General features: G+C 43.8%; 5 non-coding genes and 1 pseudogene across 5 annotated transcripts; all 6 read right to left on the bottom strand.

Annotated features, from left to right (window-relative positions):
- Nucleotides 1-975: 975 nt before the first annotated feature.
- On the bottom strand, nt 976-1166 carry LOC130343041 (U2 spliceosomal RNA). The gene has a single exon (XR_008882472.1). It is a non-coding gene; the product is annotated as a U2 spliceosomal RNA (small nuclear RNA).
- Nucleotides 1167-3263: 2097 nt separating this feature from the next.
- LOC130343039 (U2 spliceosomal RNA) lies at nt 3264-3454 on the bottom strand. The gene has a single exon (XR_008882471.1). It is a non-coding gene; the product is annotated as a U2 spliceosomal RNA (small nuclear RNA).
- A 2096-nt stretch (nt 3455-5550) lies between these two features.
- On the bottom strand, nt 5551-5741 carry LOC130343038 (U2 spliceosomal RNA). Its single transcript, XR_008882470.1, has one exon. It is a non-coding gene; the product is annotated as a U2 spliceosomal RNA (small nuclear RNA).
- A 2077-nt stretch (nt 5742-7818) lies between these two features.
- Nucleotides 7819-8013, bottom strand: LOC130342986 (U2 spliceosomal RNA). The gene has a single exon (XR_008882430.1). It is a non-coding gene; the product is annotated as a U2 spliceosomal RNA (small nuclear RNA).
- Nucleotides 8014-15078: 7065 nt separating this feature from the next.
- On the bottom strand, nt 15079-15249 carry LOC130342990 (U2 spliceosomal RNA; annotated as a pseudogene).
- A 7220-nt stretch (nt 15250-22469) lies between these two features.
- LOC130343037 (U2 spliceosomal RNA) lies at nt 22470-22660 on the bottom strand. Its single transcript, XR_008882469.1, has one exon. It is a non-coding gene; the product is annotated as a U2 spliceosomal RNA (small nuclear RNA).
- Between the last annotated feature and the right edge of the window lie 481 nt (nt 22661-23141).

Genomic DNA, 23141 nt, shown 5'->3' with positions numbered 1-23141 from the left:
GGAGACACTGGGGGATAATTTTCTAAGGATTTATACTGATTTTTCCTGTCTGAATTTGTCGCACAGAAAGTTGCAGGCCAAATATGTGTGACATTTCTGCGACTTTAGCTTCTAGAGCATTTTTACAACATTATACATAGGTGCTGAATACATAAAAAGCGACTGTTCAGCGACAGACAAGTCGCATCGGCTGAAAGTAGGCCAGAATGTCAGTCCATGTTGGAGCAGGTTTAGATACAGTCTAAAGCATAGATCTCAAAGTCTGTGCACAGAATTTAGCAAGGGCCTCGCACCTTCTGATGCATCAGGTAGGTGCACAATAGCATAGCCTAACCCTCTGTACTTTGGTCTATATTGATGCGGGACATAGACAGCCAGCTGATGACCAATCCATTAGTGCAATGGATGGCTGGAAGCATTTGTCTTTGCCTTTGCAATACCACAGAAGCAATGCATGGTCAATGTACAGCAATGACACACCTGTGTGAACAGCCAGGAGACCCCCCCCCCCCATGTTATGTTACATAGTTACATAGTTAGTACGGTCGAAAAAAGACATATGTCCATCACGTTCAACCAGGGAATTAAGGGGTAGGGGTGTGGCGCGATATTGGGGAAGGGATGAGATTTTATATTTCTTCATAAGCATTAATCTTATTTTGTCAATTAGGAACATTCAGCACCCACCCGCTATCAAGGCAGCTGCCTATCATGTCATGCCCTACCTGCACAGGTGTGCTGGCTACTCAAATGATCCAATTAAGGAGGCCATTTAGTCAGCAGCAGCAGAAGTCCTGTGCCTGGACGCTCCAACAGGGGCCAGACACAAGCAGAAGCAGAAGCAGCAGAAGCAGCAGCAGCACCACCTTTTGTTTTTTGGCTGCAGCAGCAGCAAGGCCCACAGGGCTGGCTAGCTGGCTAGCCAGCAAGCAGGTAGCAATGAAAGTAGGAATCTTTCTTTTTAACCCTGTAAGGGGGTGGTGCACTGTACCCGAAGATACTGCCATATCGGGTCAATGCATAGGGCGACGGAAGCAAGCTTCGAAATCGGCCCCCGTTCTCAAAAATCCATTTAATATATGGTCCCCAGATAGGGGACGTATCAGATATTAAACTGATAAGAACAGATACTACACTTGATCTTAGCCAAAAGGCCGAGAAGCGATAACCGTGAAAGGGGCGGGCCCAACAAGGTCCCCTTCATGGGCACTATCACTGCTTGCTGTCAGGGAGGCTGCCAGACAATTTTCCATGCACACTCTGGGCTGGGGGGCAGTCAACCACCAGTACACACAGCAGAACCTAAACCCATACCATTATTGCTAAGCAGCAAGACAGGGGCCCATTGCACTCCCACGGGGCCTTTTTAAATGCAATCCATAACCCGGATTTGCCAGGAACCCTTCTTACTCCTCCTACTTGCATGTGACACTGGGCTTAGGATCTGCATAGGAAACACACACACAAGCACACACCTACCTTTGTTGCCTGCAGATGCCTCCTTGGCTGTCCCCAAACGGTATCAAACCAACACCCACGGGAAGCTGTAAGCATAGAGGACATGCCTGCACCCCATTGGACTTACCTGTGTGGGTTAAATCCGGGTTATTTGACAACCTATGGCGGTGATGGTTCTGCTCAGGCAGAGCAGTGCTGATGCTCCTCATAAAGCTGTCGCTGCTGTGAAGGTTCTAGGTGACATCACAAATCCCTTTGGTTACATACACAACAAAGCTGGGTTGTTGTTGTTTACACTCTGCAAGGCCTGTGGAAGTGAGTGACATCATAGCACTGTAGTTCTGAGGGTTCAAGATGGATGCAACAATCTCCTGTTGCTTCTATGAAGGCCGTAATAGACGACATCACCAAACAGCTCCATAGTCACATACACAGCAAAGGAGAGATGTTGTTTACACCTAGTGATGTCAGTGGTATTGAGTGACATCACAGCACAGTGCTAAGGCTCCTGGGCCTGGACACAGCAGCGGCTGCAATATCTCAACGGAGAATACGTTTATATCTATGTGTGTGTGTGCGTATATATATATATATATATATATATATATATATATATATATATATATATATATATTTCTCCGCCGAAATCACTTTTAAACCCATTTCCACCTTTTTTTCCCTTCTCTTCCTCTTACTTTTTTTTCACGTTTTTTTACGTTTTTCTCCTTTTCGCCTCTTTTCTGGGCGTATTATTCTTCTTTTTCTTCTTTTTTTTCGTCTAATGCATACCCCATCAGTGCAGCAATGCTTATTCAATACCGCCAGCAGATGGAGACACTGGGGGATAATTTTCTAAGGATTTATACTGATTTTTCCTGTCTGAATTTGTCGCACAGAAAGTTGCAGGCCAAATATGTGTGACATTTCTGCGACTTTAGCTTCTAGAGCATTTTTACAACATTATACATAGGTGCTGAATACATAAAAAGCGACTGTTCAGCGACAGACAAGTCGCATCGGCTGAAAGTAGGCCAGAATGTCAGTCCATGTTGGAGCAGGTTTAGATACAGTCTAAAGCATAGATCTCAAAGTCTGTGCACAGAATTTAGCAAGGGCCTCGCACCTTCTGATGCATCAGGTAGGTGCACAATAGCATAGCCTAACCCTCTGTACTTTGGTCTATATTGATGCGGGACATAGACAGCCAGCTGATGACCAATCCATTAGTGCAATGGATGGCTGGAAGCATTTGTCTTTGCCTTTGCAATACCACAGAAGCAATGCATGGTCAATGTACAGCAATGACACACCTGTGTGAACAGCCAGGAGACCCCCCCCCCCCATGTTATGTTACATAGTTACATAGTTAGTACGGTCGAAAAAAGACATATGTCCATCACGTTCAACCAGGGAATTAAGGGGTAGGGGTGTGGCGCGATATTGGGGAAGGGATGAGATTTTATATTTCTTCATAAGCATTAATCTTATTTTGTCAATTAGGAACATTCAGCACCCACCCGCTATCAAGGCAGCTGCCTATCATGTCATGCCCTACCTGCACAGGTGTGCTGGCTACTCAAATGATCCAATTAAGGAGGCCATTTAGTCAGCAGCAGCAGAAGTCCTGTGCCTGGACGCTCCAACAGGGGCCAGACACAAGCAGAAGCAGAAGCAGCAGAAGCAGCAGCAGCACCACCTTTTGTTTTTTGGCTGCAGCAGCAGCAAGGCCCACAGGGCTGGCTAGCTGGCTAGCCAGCAAGCAGGTAGCAATGAAAGTAGGAATCTTTCTTTTTAACCCTGTAAGGGGGTGGTGCACTGTACCCGAAGATACTGCCATATCGGGTCAATGCATAGGGCGACGGAAGCAAGCTTCGAAATCGGCCCCCGTTCTCAAAAATCCATTTAATATATGGTCCCCAGATAGGGGACGTATCAGATATTAAACTGATAAGAACAGATACTACACTTGATCTTAGCCAAAAGGCCGAGAAGCGATAATCGTGAAAGGGGCGGGCCCAACAAGGTCCCCTTCATGGGCACTATCACTGCTTGCTGTCAGGGAGGCTGCCAGACAATTTTCCATGCACACTCTGGGCTGGGGGGCAGTCAACCACCAGTACACACAGCAGAACCTAAACCCATACCATTATTGCTAAGCAGCAAGACAGGGGCCCATTGCACTCCCACGGGGCCTTTTTAAATGCAATCCATAACCCGGATTTGCCAGGAACCCTTCTTACTCCTCCTACTTGCATGTGACACTGGGCTTAGGATCTGCATAGGAAACACACACACAAGCACACACCTACCTTTGTTGCCTGCAGATGCCTCCTTGGCTGTCCCCAAACGGTATCAAACCAACACCCACGGGAAGCTGTAAGCATAGAGGACATGCCTGCACCCCATTGGACTTACCTGTGTGGGTTAAATCCGGGTTATTTGACAACCTATGGCGGTGATGGTTCTGCTCAGGCAGAGCAGTGCTGATGCTCCTCATAAAGCTGTCGCTGCTGTGAAGGTTCTAGGTGACATCACAAATCCCTTTGGTTACATACACAACAAAGCTGGGTTGTTGTTGTTTACACTCTGCAAGGCCTGTGGAAGTGAGTGACATCATAGCACTGTAGTTCTGAGGGTTCAAGATGGATGCAACAATCTCCTGTTGCTTCTATGAAGGCCGTAATAGACGACATCACCAAACAGCTCCATAGTCACATACACAGCAAAGGAGAGATGTTGTTTACACCTAGTGATGTCAGTGGTATTGAGTGACATCACAGCACAGTGCTAAGGCTCCTGGGCCTGGACACAGCAGCGGCTGCAATATCTCAACGGAGAATACGTTTATATCTATGTGTGTGTGTGCGCATATATATATATATATATATATATATATATATATATATATATATATTTCTCCGCCGAAATCACTTTTAAACCCATTTCCACCTTTTTTTCCCTTCTCTTCCTCTTACTTTTTTTTCACGTTTTTTTACGTTTTTCTCCTTTTCGCCTCTTTTCTGGGCGTATTATTCTTCTTTTTCTTCTTTTTTTTCGTCTAATGCATACCCCATCAGTGCAGCAATGCTTATTCAATACCGCCAGCAGATGGAGACACTGGGGGATAATTTTCTAAGGATTTATACTGATTTTTCCTGTCTGAATTTGTCGCACAGAAAGTTGCAGGCCAAATATGTGTGACATTTCTGCGACTTTAGCTTCTAGAGCATTTTTACAACGTTATACATAGGTGCTGAATACATAAAAAGCGACTGTTCAGCGACAGACAAGTCGCATCGGCTGAAAGTAGGCCAGAATGTCAGTCCATGTTGGAGCAGGTTTAGATACAGTCTAAAGCATAGATCTCAAAGTCTGTGCACAGAATTTAGCAAGGGCCTCGCACCTTCTGATGCATCAGGTAGGTGCACAATAGCATAGCCTAACCCTCTGTACTTTGGTCTATATTGATGCGGGACATAGACAGCCAGCTGATGACCAATCCATTAGTGCAATGGATGGCTGGAAGTATTTGTCTTTGCCTTTGCAATACCACAGAAGCAATGCATGGTCAATGTACAGCAATGACACACCTGTGTGAACAGCCAGGAGACCCCCCCCCCCCCCCCCCCATGTTATGTTACATAGTTACATAGTTAGTACGGTCGAAAAAAGACATATGTCCATCACGTTCAACCAGGGAATTAAGGGGTAGGGGTGTGGCACGATATTGGGGAAGGGATGAGATTTTATATTTCTTCATAAGCATTAATCTTATTTTGTCAATTAGGAACATTCAGCACCCACCCGCTATCAAGGCAGCTGCCTATCATGTCATGCCCTACCTGCACAGGTGTGCTGGCTACTCAAATGATCCAATTAAGGAGGCCATTTAGTCAGCAGCAGCAGAAGTCCTGTGCCTGGACGCTCCAACAGGGGCCAGACACAAGCAGAAGCAGAAGCAGCAGAAGCAGCAGCAGCACCACCTTTTGTTTTTTGGCTGCAGCAGCAGCAAGGCCCACAGGGCTGGCTAGCTGGCTAGCCAGCAAGCAGGTAGCAATGAAAGTAGGAATCTTTCTTTTTAACCCTGTAAGGGGGTGGTGCACTGTACCCGAAGATACTGCCATATCGGGTCAATGCATAGGGCGACGGAAGCAAGCTTCGAAATCGGCCCCCGTTCTCAAAAATCCATTTAATATATGGTCCCCAGATAGGGGACGTATCAGATATTAAACTGATAAGAACAGATACTACACTTGATCTTAGCCAAAAGGCCGAGAAGCGATAACCGTGAAAGGGGCGGGCCCAACAAGGTCCCCTTCATGGGCACTATCACTGCTTGCTGTCAGGGAGGCTGCCAGACAATTTTCCATGCACACTCTGGGCTGGGGGGCAGTCAACCACCAGTACACACAGCAGAACCTAAACCCATACCATTATTGCTAAGCAGCAAGACAGGGGCCCATTGCACTCCCACGGGGCCTTTTTAAATGCAATCCATAACCCGGATTTGCCAGGAACCCTTCTTACTCCTCCTACTTGCATGTGACACTGGGCTTAGGATCTGCATAGGAAACACACACACAAGCACACACCTACCTTTGTTGCCTGCAGATGCCTCCTTGGCTGTCCCCAAACGGTATCAAACCAACACCCACGGGAAGCTGTAAGCATAGAGGACATGCCTGCACCCCATTGGACTTACCTGTGTGGGTTAAATCCGGGTTATTTGACAACCTATGGCGGTGATGGTTCTGCTCAGGCAGAGCAGTGCTGATGCTCCTCATAAAGCTGTCGCTGCTGTGAAGGTTCTAGGTGACATCACAAATCCCTTTGGTAACATACACAACAAAGCTGGGTTGTTGTTGTTTACACTCTGCAAAGCCTGTGGAAGTGAGTGACATCATAGCACTGTAGTTCTGAGGGTTCAAGATGGATGCAACAATCTCCTGTTGCTTCTATGAAGGCCGTAATAGACGACATCACCAAACAGCTCCATAGTCACATACACAGCAAAGGAGAGATGTTGTTTACACCTAGTGATGTCAGTGGTATTGAGTGACATCACAGCACAGTGCTAAGGCTCCTGGGCCTGGACACAGCAGCGGCTGCAATATCTCAACGGAGAATACGTTTATATCTATGTGTGTGTGTGCGCATATATATATATATATATATATATATATATATATATATTTCTCCGCCGAAATCACTTTTAAACCCATTTCCACCTTTTTTTCCCTTCTCTTCCTCTTACTTTTTTTTCAGGTTTTTTTACGTTTTTCTCCTTTTCGCCTCTTTTCTGGGCGTATTATTCTTCTTTTTCTTCTTTTTTTTCGTCTAATGCATACCCCATCAGTGCAGCAATGCTTATTCAATACCGCCAGCAGATGGAGACACTGGGGGATAATTTTCTAAGGATTTATACTGATTTTTCCTGTCTGAATTTGTCGCACAGAAAGTTGCAGGCCAAATATGTGTGACATTTCTGCGACTTTAGCTTCTAGAGCATTTTTACAACATTATACATAGGTGCTGAATACATAAAAAGCGACTGTTCAGCGACAGACAAGTCGCATCGGCTGAAAGTAGGCCAGAATGTCAGTCCATGTTGGAGCAGGTTTAGATACAGTCTAAAGCATAGATCTCAAAGTCTGTGCACAGAATTTAGCAAGGGCCTCGCACCTTCTGATGCATCAGGTAGGTGCACAATAGCATAGCCTAACCCTCTGTACTTTGGTCTATATTGATGCGGGACATAGACAGCCAGCTGATGACCAATCCATTAGTGCAATGGATGGCTGGAAGCATTTGTCTTTGCCTTTGCAATACCACAGAAGCAATGCATGGTCAATGTACAGCAATGACACACCTGTGTGAACAGCCAGGAGACCCCCCCCCCCCCCATGTTATGTTACATAGTTACATAGTTAGTACGGTCGAAAAAAGACATATGTCCATCACGTTCAACCAGGGAATTAAGGGGTAGGGGTGTGGCACGATATTGGGGAAGGGATGAGATTTTATATTTCTTCATAAGCATTAATCTTATTTTGTCAATTAGGAACATTCAGCACCCACCCGCTATCAAGGCAGCTGCCTATCATGTCATGCCCTACCTGCACAGGTGTGCTGGCTACTCAAATGATCCAATTAAGGAGGCCATTTAGTCAGCAGCAGCAGAAGTCCTGTGCCTGGACGCTCCAACAGGGGCCAGACACAAGCAGAAGCAGAAGCAGCAGAAGCAGCAGCAGCACCACCTTTTGTTTTTTGGCTGCAGCAAGGCCCACAGGGCTGGCTAGCTGGCTAGCCAGCAAGCAGGTAGCAATGAAAGTAGGAATCTTTCTTTTTAACCCTGTAAGGGGGTGGTGCACTGTACCCGAAGATACTGCCATATCGGGTCAATGCATAGGGCGACGGAAGCAAGCTTCGAAATCGGCCCCCGTTCTCAAAAATCCATTTAATATATGGTCCCCAGATAGGGGACGTATCAGATATTAAACTGATAAGAACAGATTTTTTTTTTTTTTTTTTAAAACCTTCAGGTTTGAATTAAAACTTAATCGTTCAGGTTTACTTCACGTTTGCCTCTCAGATTTACTGAACTTAGTCACAATTCATCAAACTCATCATTAGGTTACTTTATCAACATATAACAAAATACACCCAAAAACAAAGTACATAGCATAACAACACACCACCCTCAAACCCTCACCACGTGTCTCCATTTTAAAAACTTCCAAGTCCCCTCCGCATCATCCTCTCCAAATCTCTTCTTATCCCACAAATATACAGTATGCAATCTATCTAATATCATTCTCATACACTCTTCAACCGACACATCCTTCTTCTTAAATATATACAAATTCCTAACATCCCACAATACCTCCTTAATTATCGCTAACAACACATATAACATTCTCTCCTTCCTCCCACCTACCACCGCCAGACCAAACATAATCATTTCAAAAGACCACTTTCTTACCCCCATCAATTCTTTGGCCAACGGACCAATTCCCTTCCACACTTCTTGCGCTCTATCACAATTCCAAAACAAATGCATAATACTCTCATTCCCTCCACAACCCTCTCTCGGACATCTCTCACTCCTTCCAATCCCCCGACTCTTCTGTACCTCTCTTACTGGCAATGCACCATGCAAACTCTGCCATACAATCTCTCTCTGTCTATTAGTCATACCATCTGTCTGCAAACTCTTCCACACTTTACTCACATTCTGTCCTCTCACCATATTAATATTACACTGAACTTCCTTCTCCCTAATACACTTCACCATACTCTTCTTCTTCTTTAACACATCCTGTCTCACACCTATCAAACCAAACTTTCTCATGAACACCTCAACAAACCCATACCAACCAGGACTCACCAAAGCATACGGCTTTCTCAGATCTCTCTCCATCCACCCTAATCTGCATAACACACCCCCTCCTAGAAACCTCATCATACATGCAAATTTCCACTGCTCTCCCATACTTCTCCTCACAGCAAACAATAGATTAATCCCCAGATACACTTCAACATTAGGAAAATTCATTCCTCCATTCCTACACTCTTTCATCACATTCTCTCTTCTCACCTTCTCCACTTTCGACCCCCAGAAAAATACAAACAAAATCCTATTCAACTTTCTCAGTGTCATATAACCTGGTGGAAACACCAAAGCCACATACAACAGGATCGGCAATATCACACTCTTGATCACCACAATCTTACCAATCATTGACAACTCTCTCATACTCCAAAAATCCAACTTCCTCTTTATTCTAACACCAACCTCTTCCCAACTTTCTCTTCCATCCAGCCTCTCATCAAATTTAACTCCCAACACCTTAATCGCTCCGTCTACACATTTCACCCCTACATCCTCTACTTCATACATCCTTCCAAAAACCTTATACTCACTCTTATCCCAATTAACTCTAAAACCAGAAGCACCGCAAAAAAACCCAGCCAACAACTTTGCTCTCTGCAAAGCTCCAACATACTCACAGATCACACAAACATCATCCATATATGCCAACACTTTCAAGTCTCTCCCACCACTCCCAGGAATCCTCACACCTCTCATACACTTATCCCTTCTCAACAACTCCAACAAAGGCTCTATCGCACATATAAAGACCAAGGGTGACAGGGGACACCCCTGTCTCACTCCAGAACACACATTCACTTTCTTACTAACCCAGCCATTAATTAATACTTTACTATACACTCCATCATACAATACTCTAATCATTTTAACAAAACCTTCCGGAAAACCCATTCTATCCAACACTTTAAATAAAAACTCATGTGACAACCTATCAAAAGCTTTCTCAAAATCCAAAGACAACACTCCAACACACTGATCTCTACCCAAGCAATCCCATAATACATCACGCAACAAACCCAAATTCTCACTTATCCTTCTTTTTGGCACACCACATACTTGTTCTTCTCCAATCACCTGATCAATCACATCCCTCATTCTATTCGCCAACACCTTTGCAAGAATTTTATAATCAACATTCAATAACGTAATCGGTCTCCAATTCCTCACATCCTTTCTATCCCCTTTTTTAAAGATCAATACCACCACTCCACTCTTCATACTTTCCTCCAATCTACCATTCTTGCACACAAAATCATAAATCTCCACCAAATCCACTTTAACCGTCTCCCACATTCTAGCATAAAATTCCACCGGCAACCCATCCTCACCTGGTGTCTTATTTCTAGCCATACTTTTAATCACCAACTCCAATTCTTTCACTCCCACACCTTTCACCAGGCTATCTGCCTCCCTGTCATGCACTCTGCTCTCAATCTTCCCAATCACCTCAGACTGCAGACCCATATCACACTCCTTCTCAGCATATAAATCCTTATAAAAATCCTCAACCACACTCAACACTCTTTTTCCTTTAACCATCACACCATCCTTATCATACACCTCTATCAACTCCTCTCTTTTACCAGACACCCTTTTAAAGAAAAACCTTGAGCATCTCTCACCCTTCTCCAACTTATTCAACTTAGCCTGATACACAATCTCTCTTCCTCTCTCCAACATCCACTTCTCTACTTCCTTCTTAATCTCTTCAATCTCACTCTCCACACAACCACCACTCTTCCTCCATTTTTTCAAAAAGATCAATCTCTTCTGCAGCCACTCATACCTTCTTCTCTTTCCCGCAGCTCTCTTATACCCCTCTCTTTTAAAGAAAACATGCGTTCTCTCCTTCACCCAACTCCACCACTGCAATACATCCACAAAATCAGCTTTCCTCCTCTTCCAAACCTCATACTTCTTCACATACCTCTCATACACCCCTCCCTCCTCCATCAAACTAACATTCAATTTCCATAAACCCCGCCCACTCAAACATTCCACATTAAACCCCAAATCACATCTTACACACTCATGATCTGAATACAATACCTTCATTTGCATATACTCCCTACCCACCACTCCTTTTGACACAAAACACATATCCAATCTTGAAGCACACTTTCCCCTATCTGAAAAATAAGTCGGACACACATCAACATTACACAACTTAGCCACATCTTGCAACCTCAAATCATTCACCACATTCCTCAACATCCTACCAGATACATCGATCTTACTCCCTTCAATCTCACAATTGAAATCCCCCACACATACCATAGGCTCTCTCCCCGGCAAAAACAACTTTAACTTCTCAAACAACTCCACCCTCTCATTCTTCTTAACAGACGCATACACATTAAATATTCGAACCTTAACTCCACCCACCTCCACCTTAACCATCAAACACCTTCCCTCTTCAATCACTGTATGGCTCTCTACCTTGAACCTCTTATCCTTAAATAACACACCAACCCCATCATTCCTATTTACAGAAGACATAGACCACACAGAATCCCCATATCCCCACTCCCCCTTCCCTACCTCTTCCACCAACCCACACTCTTGTACACAAATAACATCAGCCCCCATACCTGCCAACTCCTGCAAAATTGCAGCCCTCCTAACCCTACTCCTAAACACCCTAACATTAGATGAAATTATTTTAAAAGACATACTACTATCCCCATATGAAAAAAAACAAAGGAAAAAAACACAACAAAACAATCACCTATATACAAAAGAAAACACCAATCAATGCGATGTTCTACGGGTTAAGGTACCAAGCGGTACTTGTCCATGACCTTCCTGATCCACCTCGGATCTAAATAATGGTTCGAAAGGGTTTCTCGAACTAAACGAAGTCTCCTCACTCCTCTCAGCCCATTCTTTCTTTCTCGCTTTTTTTGGATACCTGTGACACAAATCATCCGCCACTTTCTTCCCTCTATGCCTTCCTGAAGACACAGCACTCTCTGAATCGGTAGTAAAATCTTCAATCACAGGCTCATTCTCCATCTCTTCCTCCAACTCCTTCTGCACCACAGCCACAGTCTTGCTCTCCATAAGCTTAAGTCCAGGTTTTCCCGCCAAAACGGGTTTTCCCTCCAAAATGGGCTTTCCCTCCAAAATTGGATTTCCCTCCAAAATTGGAGACCCCTCCAAAACTGGAGTCCCCTCCAAAACTGGAGTCCCCTCCATCACAGCACTTGTCTCCATTTTATCTCTCTCTTCCAGGTATCTCTTTCCCTCCTCCTGCTTCCTTTCTACCTCTTTCTGTCTTTCGATCTTCTCCTCCTCCCTCCTTTTTCTCTCTTCCGGGCACTCTCTCATCACATGTCCAGCCTCTCCACATACATGGCATTTTTTTGGCTCAGGACACGCATTGGCCTCATGTCCCTCTTTCTGGCAATTCCTGCACACTCTCACAGCCGCACAATTCTCCTTCACATGCCCAAACATATGGCACTTTCTGCAGAACATGGGCTGCCCAGGGTAGGTAAGATAACCTCTCTGCCCCGCAATAGAAAAACTCGCCGGGGGATGCTGCACTCCGTAAATTCCACTGGCATCTTGCTTCAACTTCACCAAAAACTTATACTCCGCATTAAACACTCCCAATATGCTCTTCTGTGCAATCCCTCCTCTGACAGTCTCACAGTACTGCTTCAAAAAATTTTCCACCAACTTCACATCCATAAACGGGTTGTATACACGGACTAAAAGGGGTTTCTCCTCCAACTCAAACAAAGGCTCAAATGACACATTCTTCATAATGGTATTTTCCACATTCTCACGCAGGCTCTGGTAAAAGGACAGGCACCCATTAATAGTGTAGAAACTCACATCATATATACCTTGCCGCTTACTTTCCTGTAAGCAAAAGACGTCCTTCATCGGTATCCCGGCCATGTCCTCCACCAAACGACGCCCCACAAACGTGATCTTATTCTTCTCCACATCAGAAACCTCCACCTTCACCCGAATAGTGTTCTTAACGAATCCAGCTGCCATCTTCTCTGTCGGTCTGAGACCACAGTATCGCCTCCTGAAAAAAACCCTCTGCAAGCAGAGAAACACGCACCCCTGACCCAGACCAAGTTTACACTTGATCTGAGCCAAAAGGCCGAGAAGCGATAACCGTGAAAGGGGCGGGCCCAACAAGGTCCCCTTCATGGGCACTATCACTGCTTGCTGTCAGGGAGGCTGCCAGACAATTTTCCATGCACACTCTGGGCTGGGGGGCAGTCAACCACCAGTACACACAGCAGAACCTAAACCCATACCATTATTGCTAAGCAGCAAGACAGGGGCCCATTGCACTCCCACGGGGCCTTTTTAAATGCAATCCATAACCCGGATTTGCCAGGAACCCTTCTTACTCCTCCTACTTGCATGTGACACTGGGCTTAGGATCTGCATAGGAAACACACACACAAGCACACACCTACCTTTGTTGCCTGCAGATGCCTCCTTGGCTGTCCCCAAACGGTATCAAACCAACACCCACGGGAAGCTGTAAGCATAGAGGACATGCCTGCACCCCATTGGACTTACCTGTGTGGGTTAAATCCGGGTTATTTGACAACCTATGGCGGTGATGGTTCTGCTCAGGCAGAGCAGTGCTGATGCTCCTCATAAAGCTGTCGCTGCTGTGAAGGTTCTAGGTGACATCACAAATCCCTTTGGTTACATACACAACAAAGCTGGGTTGTTGTTGTTTACACTCTGCAAGGCCTGTGGAAGTGAGTGACATCATAGCACTGTAGTTCTGAGGGTTCAAGATGGATGCAACAATCTCCTGTTGCTTCTATGAAGGCCGTAATAGACGACATCACCAAACAGCTCCATAGTCACATACACAGCAAAGGAGAGATGTTGTTTACACCTAGTGATGTCAGTGGTATTGAGTGACATCACAGCACAGTGCTAAGGCTCCTGGGCCTGGACACAGCAGCGGCTGCAATATCTCAACGGAGAATACGTTTATATCTATGTGTGTGTGTGCGCATATATATATATATATATATATATATATATATATATATATATATTTCTCCGCCGAAATCACTTTTAAACCCATTTCCACCTTTTTTTCCCTTCTCTTCCTCTTACTTTTTTTTCACGTTTTTTTACGTTTTTCTCCTTTTCGCCTCTTTTCTGGGCGTATTATTCTTCTTTTTCTTCTTTTTTTTCGTCTAATGCATACCCCATCAGTGCAGCAATGCTTATTCAATACCGCCAGCAGATGGAGACACTGGGGGATAATTTTCTAAGGATTTATACTGATTTTTCCTGTCTGAATTTGTCGCACAGAAAGTTGCAGGCCAAATATGTGTGACATTTCTGCGACTTTAGCTTCTAGAGCATTTTTACAACATTATACATAGGTGCTGAATACATAAAAAGCGACTGTTCAGCGACAGACAAGTCGCATCGGCTGAAAGTAGGCCAGAATGTCAGTCCATGTTGGAGCAGGTTTAGATACAGTCTAAAGCATAGATCTCAAAGTCTGTGCACAGAATTTAGCAAGGGCCTCGCACCTTCTGATGCATCAGGTAGGTGCACAATAGCATAGCCTAACCCTCTGTACTTTGGTCTATATTGATGCGGGACATAGACAGCCAGCTGATGACCAATCCATTAGTGCAATGGATGGCTGGAAGTATTTGTCTTTGCCTTTGCAATACCACAGAAGCAATGCATGGTCAATGTACAGCAATGACACACCTGTGTGAACAGCCAGGAGACCCCCCCCCCCCCCCCCATGTTATGTTACATAGTTACATAGTTAGTACGGTCGAAAAAAGACATATGTCCATCACGTTCAACCAGGGAATTAAGGGGTAGGGGTGTGGCACGATATTGGGGAAGGGATGAGATTTTATATTTCTTCATAAGCATTAATCTTATTTTGTCAATTAGGAACATTCAGCACCCACCCGCTATCAAGGCAGCTGCCTATCATGTCATGCCCTACCTGCACAGGTGTGCTGGCTACTCAAATGATCCAATTAAGGAGGCCATTTAGTCAGCAGCAGCAGAAGTCCTGTGCCTGGACGCTCCAACAGGGGCCAGACACAAGCAGAAGCAGAAGCAGCAGAAGCAGCAGCAGCACCACCTTTTGTTTTTTGGCTGCAGCAGCAGCAAGGCCCACAGGGCTGGCTAGCTGGCTAGCCAGCAAGCAGGTAGCAATGAAAGTAGGAATCTTTCTTTTTAACCCTGTAAGGGGGTGGTGCACTGTACCCGAAGATACTGCCATATCGGGTCAATGCATAGGGCGACGGAAGCAAGCTTCGAAATCGGCCCCCGTTCTCAAAAATCCATTTAATATATGGTCCCCAGATAGGGGACGTATCAGATATTAAACTGATAAGAACAGATTTTTTTTTTTTTTTTTTTTTTTTTTTTTTTTTTTTTTTTTTTTTCCTCAGTTACAGACTATTGTTTGGACGATCATCAGGTCACCTACCAAGACTCGTCACTTAAAACAATATCTGAAAAAACATCATACGGAAAAAACTAACTAAGGGAACCGAGTGCCAAGAAAAAGTGACTAAACAACAAAACAAAAAAACATGTCAAAAACAATCACAGAAATTGGTCAAAAACTTACAGCTTTCTCCTTTACGTACTTCTTATAAATTCTTCCATCGTGTATGCATCCAGATTTTCTCCGCTTCTTCTTCACCAATTCTCTTTTTGTCCAGTAGAAAGATAGTAAAAATCCTTCCTAAAAACAATCTTTTCAATTCCCTCGGAGAAATAACAACATTTTTAAAAACAAGCAAATTGCGTGAGTCCCATAAAACCTCTTTAAAAACAGAAAAAAGAATCCAATTAGTACGTGTATCTTCCTTTTTACTAAGATCTTGACCAATAAAAACTTTCTCAAAAGAAAAACTGTTATATCCAGTGAGTTGGATTAAAAACCTCTTTAAAAACATAAAAAATTCTTTTGCATAAAAACAGTCCCAATAAAGGTGCACTAAGTCTTCTCTACCTCCACAACCCTCTCTTGGGCATCTGTCACTTATTCTCAAACCTCTTCCATTTAAAAAAGATCGGGTTGGGAGGCAGCCATGAAAGGACATCCAACTAACGTCTTTTTGTCTGTTTGATAGTCTAATAACTTTAAAAAACTTCCAAATCTTCACAGACTGAGCATTAGTGCAGAATGGTACTTCATATAATCTCTCATTTTTCCTTATTTCTTGTTCTATTTTCTTTTTATCAGGTTCACCTAAAGAGCTCAAACCAAATTGATCATTGAAAGACCTGAGGAGCACATAGAAGGTAGGTATCACATGTGCTATGGGTCTCCTCAAATCCCTCTCACACCAGCCCCATTTGGAAAACAACCATCCTGCAAGGTATTTACTCATGTCTGCCGCCCTATTATTGCACTGTATCAATTTAAAAATTAAAAGAAAATAGTGCACCTTTAAAAACAGATCAATGTTTGGAAAGTTATATCCGCCCAAATTCATACTCTTCATCACTTCTTCTCTTCTCATTTTCTCCATCTTAGACCCCCAGAAGAACACAAAAAGCTTCCTTGTGACTCTCCTAGTCCATAACTTCCCTGGAGGAAGCACCATAGCCGTATACAAGAGAAGCGGTAGGATTACAGACTTAATGATAAGAACTTTCCCTTTAAGTGACAAGTTCCTTAACCTCCAGAAGGATAGCTTCTTCTCAATTTTACTGTCCAAAGTCTCATAACTTTTCTTTCCTTTGAGGTCTTTGTCAAATATCACTCCTAGCACTTCAATGTCTTCTTTTTCCTTAACACCATCCACTACTATATTCTCTTGGTTCCCAAGACTGCATAATTGGCACTTCCCCCAGTTCACATTCATCCCAGCCACACAACAAAAAATCCTCACATGCAAATTTACTCTGTTGAGATCTGCTTGGGATGTACAAGTAAAAACCACATCGTCCATATAACTTAAGACCTTTAACTTACTACCATCACTACCTGGAATAAAAACACCACTCACACATTTATCTTTCTGCACATTCTTCAACAGGCCCTCTATAACGCATATAAACAGAATTGGGGAGAGTGGGCATCCCTGTCTGACTCCAGACAAGACATTAAAAGCAGGCCCCACATGCCCATTTACTAAAATCTGACTTGTCACCCCATGATAAAAACTCATAATAACAGATAATAACTTTTCTGGAATACCTAAGTGTTTTAAAACAATGAACATAAAATCATGTGCAACCTTATCATAAGCCTTTTCGAAATCTATGGACTCAACAAACAGTGCATTCTTGTTAAAGTTACTGTAATAAATAGAGTCTCTTAAAAGCAATAAATTATCTGTTATTTTTCTTTTCGGTACTGCACAAACTTGGTATTCTCCTACAAGGTGGTCCACTACATCACTCAGTCTATTAGCCACAATCTTAGCAATTATCTTGTAGTCACAATTTAATAAAGTTATAGGTCTCCAATTTTTAAGATCTCTGCCATCACCTTTTTTATGAATTAATGTTATGACCCCTTTCTTCATAGATTCAGCTAAAACACCTGAGTTAAAAACATATTGCACCACCCGTGTAAACTCTTTACTTAAAATATTCCAGAACGCGGAATAAAACTCAGCGGGGAGACCATCACAGCCTGGTGTCTTCCCTTTGGCCATCTTATCCAGGGCCTGCTTGATCTCCCCTTCACTAACATCATCAATCAAAAAATCAACTTTTTCAACAGGAACATTATTCTCCAAAATATTACAATAATCATTCATCTCCGTCTCACTGGCTCTGCTCTTATTACTAAAGAGTGTCTCATAAAATCTGCCAATCTCCTTCACCATCTCCTCTCCAAAAACTTCCCCCGTAGGGGTAAAAACAGATTTAAAAACACCTTTAGCATTAAAACATTTTTTAAAGAAATACCGTGTACACTGCTCATTTTCTTCTAGGTGCTGCACTTTAGACTTATATACAATATTCCTTCCCTTTTCCAACAACCTTTTTTTCATCTCCCCCTTCACCTTAACAATCTCATCCTCCACCTCCACACCAACACGTTTAAACTTATAGAGAGTCTCTAACCGGGATACAAGCCTTTCATCACTCCTCCTCTTCTCTTGTGCTCTCTTTATGCAAAACATCTTAAAGAAATTAGAAAACTCTCCTTTAGCCCATTCCCACCACACTAAGACATTACAAAAATCAGGTTGTTTAGAAACACAGGATAAAAACACATGATTAAAACCAGCCATTACTTCCTCATCTTCCAATAGACTTACATTTAATTTCCAGAGCCCCCTCCCAAAATGAAGGGACTCTGTGACACTTATCTCAGCCGACACCATCTTGTGGTCTGAGAAAGTTGACATCATTTGATTGCACCGGACCACCTTAATCCCATCAGAGACCAGGATGTAATCGATCCGGGATTTACAGCGGCCACTATCTGATATGTACGTATATCTTTCATCAGTGCTAACCATCAGTCCAACATCAGTAAAATGCAAGTCTTGAATAATTTGATTTAAAACATTGGAAGTAATATCAGTTCTAACCTCAGCAGAGCTCTCACGATCATTGACGGATCTAATGCAGTTAAAATCGCCAACAATAATAGTATCTTCACGACCAGGGATAAAAAACTTAAGGGACTCTAAAAAAGACAAACGTGCTTGTTTTTCTGCTGGAGCATACACATTAAAAATTCTCATCCTCTGGCCCAAAACCTCAAAAATTAAAACCATACAACGACCAGGTACTAAAATTTGGCAATTTAAAACTTTAATGTCCCTGTTTCGCAATAAAATCCCCACACCTTCATTTTTGTTTTCTGCACATGTGGACCAGAAGGACTGCCCACACTTCCACTCATTTGCATAAGGTGCTGACTTTATTGCACACTCCTGTAAACATATCACATCACTTCTAACATTCTCAAGAATATCAAAAATTGCAGCTCTCCTAATTTCAGACTCAATACTTCTTACATTAATAGTTGTTACAACCAAAGTCATAATAACTAGGAAAAGAAAACCAAATGCTTTAAAATCCATCTTAACTTAGAAATTAACATTTTGGCCTTCAACTTTCCTATGTAAACTTGCAAAACAATCAGGCGACCCTATGTTAGAGTCCCTGTCTATTTCATTATCACTACCAAGAACAAGGGCTTCCTGATCCTCAGACCAGCTCCCTGTCTTACACCTTTTATTCACCACCTGCACATCCTCATCTTCCTCCTCCTCTTCTTCCTTACTGCGAGAAACTCTCTGACCAGGTGTTAGAGATCTCTGAGATGACCCAACAACTTCCATTCCCTCCTCCTCCCCCACAATTGGGTTTGGACATTCAATATCATCCATAGCCTCTTCACTAGAAAGAACATCACCATACACTGTCTCAATTTTCTCCACCACTTTCACTTTTTTTGCTTTTTTCTTTTTCACCAAGGTAAATTCACCTCCCACACCTGTCTCCTCACCAGTCACAGCAGTGGAAACACCCTCCTCCCCTGACCTCTCCTGAGTGCTAATGTGCTCCACTATCACAGAACTTTCCTCAGCCACCTGTGCCACATTAACACTCACACTCACACTCTCACCAACTCCAGGAACAAACCTCCCTCCCCCTTTTTCTCTTTGTTCTCCTCTATTCCCAGCTGCATCAGCATAACTTCTCTTCTTTTTATACCACATATCACAGCCTCTTGCCAAATGTTCCTCACTTCCACAGATATCACATGTCTTCTTCTCTGTACAGATACTTGCTTCATGACCAGTTTTCCCACAATTTCTGCAACATTCTCCTTTCTCAGGGCAATAATCCTGCACATGGCCATAGGCATGGCACTTTCTACAATATTGCAACTGGCCTTCATAAAAGCAGAAACCTCTCTCTCCTCCGATAGAAAACACCTGTGGTATGCTCTTCCTTCCATCTTGCATTCCTTCATCTTTTTTAAATTTTACAATAAACTTTCTCTTACAATTAAAGTACCCAAACTTGTTCTTAAGTCTTCCTATAAATTTCACTTCCTCGCAATACCGGAACAAAAAGTTTGTAACCATTTCATCAGAAACCTTAGGATTATACATGTGGACAATTACTACCTTTGTTGTATTCATAAATAACGGTTCCACTTTAATCTTCTTCATTATAGCAGGCTCACTTTTCCTCTTCATTTCTTCAAGATCCATATAGACTCTCTGGCAAATCTCAGAACCACAAAAAGTAATATCATAAATTCCTTGCCTAGGAAAATCCTGTATAGCCAATACATTCCATACCTGTAGGTAATCAAGCTTGCGAAGAATCTCCACAACGATTTGGTCAAGTCCGATCGTCCCCCGGTGCTCGCCAGGAACGTAGATCCGCACCGTGTCCTCAAGTCCACGCGCCTTCTCGCTCATTTTTGCAGGTAAAACCCACGATCGCAGCTCAGCAACAATCCAGGGCCCCCCGTAAAGAGGGCCCCGATCCCCACTCCTTTCAACCCAAACCACGCACAGAAATCCACACGTGATCTTAGCCAAAAGGCCGAGAAGCGATAACCGTGAAAGAGGCGGGCCCAACAAGGTCCCCTTCATGGGCACTATCACTGCTTGCTGTCAGGGAGGCTGCCAGACAATTTTCCATGCACACTCTGGGCTGGGGGGCAGTCAACCACCAGTACACACAGCAGAACCTAAACCCATACCATTATTGCTAAGCAGCAAGACAGGGGCCCATTGCACTCCCACGGGGCCTTTTTAAATGCAATCCATAACCCGGATTTGCCAGGAACCCTTCTTACTCCTCCTACTTGCATGTGACACTGGGCTTAGGATCTGCATAGGAAACACACACACAAGCACACACCTACCTTTGTTGCCTGCAGATGCCTCCTTGGCTGTCCCCAAACGGTATCAAACCAACACCCACGGGAAGCTGTAAGCATAGAGGACATGCCTGCACCCCATTGGACTTACCTGTGTGGGTTAAATCCGGGTTATTTGACAACCTATGGCGGTGATGGTTCTGCTCAGGCAGAGCAGTGCTGATGCTCCTCATAAAGCTGTCGCTGCTGTGAAGGTTCTAGGTGACATCACAAATCCCTTTGGTTACATACACAACAAAGCTGGGTTGTTGTTGTTTACACTCTGCAAGGCCTGTGGAAGTGAGTGACATCATAGCACTGTAGTTCTGAGGGTTCAAGATGGATGCAACAATCTCCTGTTGCTTCTATGAAGGCCGTAATAGACGACATCACCAAACAGCTCCATAGTCACATACACAGCAAAGGAGAGATGTTGTTTACACCTAGTGATGTCAGTGGTATTGAGTGACATCACAGCACAGTGCTAAGGCTCCTGGGCCTGGACACAGCAGCGGCTGCAATATCTCAACGGAGAATACGTTTATATCTATGTGTGTGCGCATATATATATATATATATATATATATATATATATATATATATATATTTCTCCGCCGAAATCACTTTTAAACCCATTTCCACCTTTTTTTCCCTTCTCTTCCTCTTACTTTTTTTTCAGGTTTTTTTACGTTTTTCTCCTTTTCGCCTCTTTTCTGGGCGTATTATTCTTCTTTTTCTTCTTTTTTTTCGTCTAATGCATACCCCATCAGTGCAGCAATGCTTATTCAATACCGCCAGCAGATGGAGACACTGGGGGATAATTTTCTAAGGATTTATACTGATTTTTCCTGTCTGAATTTGTCGCACAGAAAGTTGCAGGCCAAATATGTGTGACATTTCTGCGACTTTAGCTTCTAGAGCATTTTTACAACATTATACATAGGTGCTGAATACATAAAAAGCGACTGTTCAGCGACAGACAAGTCGCATCGGCTGAAAGTAGGCCAGAATGTCAGTCCATGTTGGAGCAGGTTTAGATACAGTCTAAAGCATAGATCTCAAAGTCTGTGCACAGAATTTAGCAAGGGCCTCGCACCTTCTGATGCATCAGGTAGGTGCACAATAGCATAGCCTAACCCTCTGTACTTTGGTCTATATTGATGCGGGACATAGACAGCCAGCTGATGACCAATCCATTAGTGCAATGGATGGCTGGAAGCATTTGTCTTTGCCTTTGCAATACCACAGAAGCAATGCATGGTCAATGTACAGCAATGACACACCTGTGTGAACAGCCAGGAGACCCCCCCCCCCCCATGTTATGTTACATAGTTACATAGTTAGTACGGTCGAAAAAAGACATATGTCCATCACGTTCAACCAGGGAATTAAGGGGTAGGGGTGTGGCACGATATTGGGGAAGGGATGAGATTTTATATTTCTTCATAAGCATTAATCTTATTTTGTCAATTAGGAACATTCAGCACCCACCCGCTATCAAGGCAGCTGCCTATCATGTCATGCCCTACCTGCACAGGTGTGCTGGCTACTCAAATGATCCAATTAAGGAGGCCATTTAGTCAGCAGCAGCAGAAGTCCTGTGCCTGGACGCTCCAACAGGGGCCAGACACAAGCAGAAGCAGAAGCAGCAGAAGCAGCAGCAGCACCACCTTTTGTTTTTTGGCTGCAGCAAGGCCCACAAGGCTGGCTAGCTGGCTAGCCAGCAAGCAGGTAGCAATGAAAGTAGGAATCTTTCTTTTTAACCCTGTAAGGGGGTGGTGCACTGTACCCGAAGATACTGCCATATCGGGTCAATGCATAGGGCGACGGAAGCAAGCTTCGAAATCGGCCCCCGTTCTCAAAAATCCATTTAATATATGGTCCCCAGATAGGGGACGTATCAGATATTAAACTGATAAGAACAGATACTACACTTGATCTTAGCCAAAAGGCCGAGAAGCGATAACCGTGAAAGGGGCGGGCCCAACAAGGTCCCCTTCATGGGCACTATCACTGCTTGCTGTCAGGGAGGCTGCCAGACAATTTTCCATGCACACTCTGGGCTGGGGGGCAGTCAACCACCAGTACACACAGCAGAACCTAAACCCATACCATTATTGCTAAGCAGCAAGACAGGGGCCCATTGCACTCCCACGGGGCCTTTTTAAATGCAATCCATAACCCGGATTTGCCAGGAACCCTTCTTACTCCTCCTACTTGCATGTGACACTGGGCTTAGGATCTGCATAGGAAACACACACACAAGCACACACCTACCTTTGTTGCCTGCAGATGCCTCCTTGGCTGTCCCCAAACGGTATCAAACCAACACCCACGGGAAGCTGTAAGCATAGAGGACATGCCTGCACCCCATTGGACTTACCTGTGTGGGTTAAATCCGGGTTATTTGACAACCTATGGCGGTGATGGTTCTGCTCAGGCAGA

This window comes from Hyla sarda, unplaced genomic scaffold, assembly GCF_029499605.1.
Source record: "Hyla sarda isolate aHylSar1 unplaced genomic scaffold, aHylSar1.hap1 scaffold_665, whole genome shotgun sequence".
Lineage (NCBI taxonomy): Eukaryota > Metazoa > Chordata > Amphibia > Anura > Hylidae > Hyla > Hyla sarda.
The sequence above is the reverse complement of the archived record's forward strand: the minus strand, read 5'-3'. Positions and strand labels throughout refer to the sequence as shown.